This window comes from Castor canadensis, chromosome 1 (genome assembly GCF_047511655.1).
Source record: "Castor canadensis chromosome 1, mCasCan1.hap1v2, whole genome shotgun sequence".
Lineage (NCBI taxonomy): Eukaryota > Metazoa > Chordata > Mammalia > Rodentia > Castoridae > Castor > Castor canadensis.
The window spans coordinates 135,620,641-135,627,340 of record NC_133386.1 but is presented as its reverse complement, the minus strand read 5'-3'; the positions used below and the strand labels follow the sequence as shown (position 1 = coordinate 135,627,340).

Sequence of the window (6,700 nt, the reverse complement as noted above, 5' to 3'; positions counted from 1 at the left end):
TTATAAGTTCCTTTTATCCTCCACACTAGGACCCTCTTCTGTAACAATTTAAAATTATAGCAACAATTTATTCAAATGTGCCTTCTTTGGAGTGTCTTCTAATACACATTGTGTGTGTGTGTGTGTGTGTGTGTGTGTGTGTGTGTGTGTGTGTATAATGCCATATGTATATATATATATATATATATATATGTATATATATACGTATATACGTATATACGTATATATATATATATATGTATATATATATACGTATATACGTATATATATATATAAAATAAAACACTAGCTCAAAACAACTTCTTGAATCATTGATGTAATCATGCATCAATATCTGCTGAGTATTGTCCATGTTTGTGAATAAAACTTTACTCCACCATAGAGGAAGAAGTTAATAAAACTTCACTCCTGAGTAAATCTTCTGTCTTGCTTTTTGTTTCTCTAAAAAAGTGCCCTAGCCTCAATTCCAAGTTAAAATAACATGCAACTATAAATCAACCCCTCCTATATCCCAAATGCATTTGAAGTGATTCCTACCACCAACCCAATTATAATATTTACCACAGACAGTGAGGTCTCAGGAAGGTAGAACTATTCTTCCCCAACCATTATTTAATTCAGTAAATTCTCAGGAGGTCAACAAGAAGATGGTGGTTCTAGGCCAGTCCAGAGAAAAAAAGTTAGCAAGATATATCTCAAAAACAAGCCAGGATATTGGCTCACATTTTCTAATTCCTGCTACTCAGGAGGTGGAAGTAGTAATATCAGAGTTTGAGACCAGCCTTGAAAAAGTTAGCAGAAGACCCTATCTCTCTCTCTCTCTCTCTCTCTCTCTCTCTCTCTCTCTCTCTATTTCTCTCTCTCTCTCTCTCTATTTCTCTCTCTCCCTCTTTCTCTCTCAATCTCTCTCTCTCTCTCTCGCTTTCTCTCTCTCTCGTGTGTGGGTGTGTGTGTGTGTGTGTGTTACTGGAAACTGAATTCAATTTTCCCAGCAACATTTGCTGAAGAGATTATGTTTTCTCCAGTGTATGTTTTTGGCTCTGTTCTCAAGAGTCAGATGTTTGTAATCCTTACAGGCTTATATTTAGGTCTTCTGTTCCTTGGTTTACTGGCCTATGTGGTTTTTGTCTTGTATCAATACATTGCCATATTTTTAAATTTTTTATTTTATTTTTATAGCTAGGTAGTACAATTCCAACACGATTTTGACAATTAAACACCTTTCACATTTTCATAGTAGGTTGACAATTACTTTGTAAGCATTCATTCAGCATAAATACTCAAGCCGGATAAAAATATAAAAACTTCAATTTAAGTAAAAGTCATACAAATTTGAGGTGAAACATAAATGAAGAGAATATATTTTCACTGTATGTTTCCAAAAACTTGAATATAAATATATAGGATGTATGTAGCATACTTAAAAGCATGACTAATATATAAAACTGTAAAACATTACCAAATTATGGAATTTTGCCAAATATTACCATAATGTTAATAATATTCAAATTAAGAATGTCCTGTAAATCATTAAGAAAAAACACTAATACCTTGTAGAAATATAAATAAATTGTATGGCTAGCAATTTCACAGAAACCAATTGAAAGTATTACTGAAAATTATGTGGTCCTATCATTTTTTTCTTCAATGGTCCCAAGTTTTCTGGTTGAATCATAAAAGAATCTATATCTCATATAAGCCAACATTGTGATCTATCCCAAAATGAGAGAAAAAATGTTTTCTTGGTGACTAATTCATTTTATTGAATGCAGCATATCAAATGTAGAAGTAAATGAGAAGGCCAAATCTGCAACCTTAGTTTTCTGTTGTTTATGCCTCTCCTTCATGTCCTTCCCAAGTTCTGATTCACACCTTTTATTCCATCTGATGACCAAGATCAGCAATCACTAAGAACTTAATAGAGATATCTAAAATTCCTTCTGCAAAAAATTGCCCACTAGAGCCCAATCTTAGTTGCTTTGACTAATGACCAAGGAAATTATAAGATTAAATACTTTATAGAAATTGTGGCAAAAGCATTAGTTTTACCATATGATTTGGCATTAGGGAACTTTCCACATCTTGATCAGAAATTGTGGACACCGCCTTTCATTACTTGAGTTTTACAAATTTTACTCAAAATCAGTGTCACATTCAATTACTTCAATGATATGAAAACAGAGTTTTGGTCATTATTCAGATAAAGAGAGATTTACAACACACTCTTAGTGTGAGGTTAAGACCATTTTCTTGTGTGAAGAAAAGTAATTCCCTAAGAATCTGCTGTTCTCTGGGTTTGAGTAGCAGTAACACCTGCTAAGACTTGCACACCAAATTCCTCCCAGATACCTTTCTTTTTGACTTCCCTGTATGTTCTGTCACAGGAAGGGAGTGGAAGAAGAGAGGATGGGAAGGAAGTCAGAGAGGACATAAAAACGATTGAAGGAGGAAATTTCTTTTTGATTTTTAAATAACTTTCATTTTGAATCCAACCACCATGGACATGTGGCTCTTTCTATCAGCTTCTCCTCTTATTCTCTTTAGAATTTGGAACAGAAATCTGGCATGAATCATTCTGTGTTCCAAAGTCCCCATTGAGACATGCCACTGGAGATTTTAATACTATTAAACACCGAGTGAACTAAGTATCTCCTAGGGATTACTCTAAGCTTTCAATGCATGCTTTCAGTATTTGAAAATCCAATATTCTTAAAACACAAAATGAAACTGTATATTTTCTTTATAAAATGCCATATCATACATAGTTCAAGCATTAGTAGAAACTAAATGAATAGAAACCAAAAGTACAAGTGAAATAAACAATGAATATGAAACAGCAAAAAAAAAAAAAAACCCATGAAAGCATATATACAGCTAGAATTCTCATTCTTATTCATGTACACCCTCTTCATAATTTTTTTCATTAAACAATTACACAAATTCTATTTTAAAAGGAATCACAGTTCTATCATGGACACTGAAATAACTTGTAAATTTTGAATTTCTTGAGACTTGAGATAGCTTTATACTAAACTAAATGGGTATGCCATTACTCATATCTACTTACAACGTTACAAATTTAAGAAAATGAAGAAACAAGTTGCAAGTTGAGAAATATGTTTAATCCTATACTTGTAAACTGAAAAGGAGCAAACACAAATGAATCAAATACATTTACTAATAACTACCTAGCTCTGTAGTGCTATTTCCATTGCAATATTACAGCTTCTCTATTAATACCTCCACCTGTCTCTGCTTTGGAATTCTGTGTTCTGGCAATAAAATATTCCCTATGAATATATTTTAGAGCTTAAAACTTTTCCAAGAGCATCTTTCACATCCTTGTTCCTTAGGCTATAGATGAAGGGATTCAGCATGGGAATCACTATGGTGTAGAACATTGTGGCTACTTTGTCAGCATCCCCACCATTGTCTGAACTGGGTGAACAATAAATAAAAATGATTGTTCCATGGAAGACAATGATGACTGTGAGGTGAGAGACAAAGTGGAAAATGCCTTGAGCCTTCTCTCTGTAGAGCGCATCCTCAGGACAGTGATGAGAATAAACAAGTAAGAGGTGAGAATGATCATATTGGTAAGGGACTCATTGAAAACTGCCACAATGAAGAGCAGCACCTTATTAATAGTGACATCAGAGCAAGCAAGAGTTAAGAGAGGGGGAAGATCACAGAAGAAGTGGTTGATCACATTTGACTTGTAGGTTGGTATCTGGAGGGCTAAACACAAGTGAATCAAAGCACATGCAGAAGCACAGAGGTAGCAGCCAGGTATTAGCACCACACAGAGCTTCTGAGACATGATGACTGTGTACAGCAGAGGGTTACAGATGGCCACAAAGCGGTCATAGGCCATCACAGCCAGCAGGAAGACATCAGAGATTACACATGTGCAAAACAGATAAAATTGTACCATGCATTCCAGGAAAGAGATGGCTTTGCTCTTGTTGAGTATGTTAGCCAGCATTTTGGGCACAATGACTGAAGAGTAGCAGAAATCCAGAAAGGACAAGTGACTGAGGAAGAAGTACATAGGAGTGTGAATTTGAGAGCTGACCTGAATCAGGGCAACCATGCCCAGGTTGGTGACGACTGTGACTCCAAAGATGATAAGGAAGAACAGGGAAAGAATGTCTGTAATGTCAGTGGCATCTGATAATCCAAGGAGAATGAACTCAGACATGGAAGTGCAGTTTGTCCCATCCATGTGTCCACTTCAAATGTGTTTGGAGAAAATAACTAAGTGTTTTTCTTTATTTTATGATCTGCAATATAATTTTCCCCCTCCTAAAAAAAGATGTTAGAAGCACTATCATAGTTAATCTTTCTGCAAAGAAATAGGAAATAGAAACATGAAATTTAGCATAAACTAAAACATTACATAACAGATATTCAGAAATCACACACAACATTAACATCTGTAAAAATTTAATTCTTTTGATTGGTTTTTCATATTTGATGTTTGTTATTGAAGCAAAAAAGACAAAGTCAAAATACTATTCAATTAGATTTATTGAGCTATGAAATCTAAATTCCTTTTACCTGGAGGAGTCTTCAAGCAATACTCCAAATATTAGGATCTTATGAAGTAATTTTTAAATGTTGGATAACTACCTCTGAGTTTTCCACTGAAATGATAAAAGACTTATTTAATTTTCTTACCCAAAATTGCTTATATTTATTGACATACTTAAATGATGAAATAGCTTTTATCTTCTACATCAGCATTTTCTCTATGAAATTGTTACAGTGTTCTGGTTAATTAAAGCTTTCAATATCAAACAAAGTACAGGCAATTAGTACTACTGACTACAACATTCCTGTAAATATGAATTGTCAGCCTTAAAAAGATCTATTTGCAAATTAACGCTTTCAATTTATCTGAAGAATTTGCACACCGGAAATTGTCAAGAAAATTGTCTACCAAGAATAACAATGTTATTTATGATACTGTAAATTATAAATAAATTGGCAAACTAAATGTAGTTCAAAATTATGGAACAGATATGAGAGAAAATATACAGAATTTAGCAATCTAATTTTGAATTATTTGATAGTAGAAAGAACAGGATACAAAAAATTTTTAAAAATCGCCAGGAGGTGCAGGCAGAATATATATATATATACATATATGCCATTTTATTTTTAAGCTTGAAAACATCTATTTACATGAATATTTTTATTGACATAATGTATCCATAAAGTAGTGAGGATTCTTATATAAATATTATGGACTGTCTGTGGGAAGGAGAATGGAATTTTTTAATGAGGGGCACATACTATCATGCTTTTCCACACGAAAAGGTGCAGGCATGGTGAGAAGCCTCTCATTTGCTCTTGCCCGCACCCTTGGAAAAACATCCTTAGCAACAGGGATACCAGTCACGGGTTCCTGCAGTAAGGACAATCTGGTTAGGGATCTTCACAGACAAGTATTTTCCCAGATTATCAACTGGTATTTACAGGATATGTACTTTCATAAATTCCACTTTGAGCATTGACAACTGTTCTGATGATGTGGTTTTCATTCTTCACGTGGCTGAAAAAAATAAGTTATTTGTTTTTCCCTTAGTTCAAGACTGAACATTTCTTTGAAAACTATTTCCTATTACCACATCTAAGATGAAAAGTCAGGATCATTCATAGAGAACTTCTTTATCAGAAGAGAATAAATATGGTCTCAGAGGGACATGTCAATATCCTAAGATGCTTGGTTGTCACCACAGGGAGTAAGCCTTGCTGACATCTAGTGGGGATGCTGCTGAACACTATAATTCACTTCAGGGTTAACTTCCTCTAACTTGCAGATCCCAACAAACAAAATAGAACATGAGCTGGATGAAAATGTCATTAGTGCCATAGTTGAGAAATCTGCCTTAGAAACACTTCAAAGTGCTTTGAACAACACCAAAACTTTCCTCTTTTCTATGTTGCAAAAGTGGTTGACATGTCTGTGTTACTCCCTGAACAGTTCTGCAGGCCTCTTAAGGGTACCCTCAGCCTTGAAGTGACTTTTAGGATAATCTCCATGCACGGTATGTAAGGCTGAATAGATGGAGTTGATGTGACAGGGGAAAGAGGGCAGATAGAAAAACAAACAGCCATCCCCTTTTGTTCACATTGTTTCCCCCACACACTGAAAATTCTTATGACATATGTGGTTCTGTAGATTAAATTGTCCCTAGTTCCCACTGAAGTTGTCCCTTGCTTCATAAGGAGAAGTATATTTTTTTAAAGAAGCCCTCAAGTATGGAATTTACTCAAGCATTCTCTAATTATAATAAGGATAAAACACAAATTTAAAGAAACTCATACTAAATTCCTTCTTTACAAATCTGTATTCTCCTACATATAACTATATTTCTCCCATATGAAAAGAACTCAAGTTTCCAGTGCCCAGAAAATTCTATTCATATCCATTCCACAAAACAAAGAAAAAAAATAAAGAACAGAGCATAACCAACCAAGCAACCTGTGAGATACATTACTTCTCTGATTCTGAAGATACTATTATAAGAAATGTTACAGGCTTTATGTTTGAGGGTGACTCCTTGGTGCCCATGGTGCTTAAGCTTCTCAAACCAATCATTGATCTCTGTGGGATATCAACAGCAATATATCAAAAAACCTCTCTCTCTTGGGATTTTAACAATTATTACCATTATGGGATTTAAACTGGGGA

General features: G+C 34.4%; 1 pseudogene; it reads right to left on the bottom strand.

Annotated features, from left to right (window-relative positions):
• Nucleotides 1-3,290: 3,290 nt before the first annotated feature.
• LOC109676604 (olfactory receptor 5L1-like) lies at nt 3,291-4,225 on the bottom strand (annotated as a pseudogene).
• Between the last annotated feature and the right edge of the window lie 2,475 nt (nt 4,226-6,700).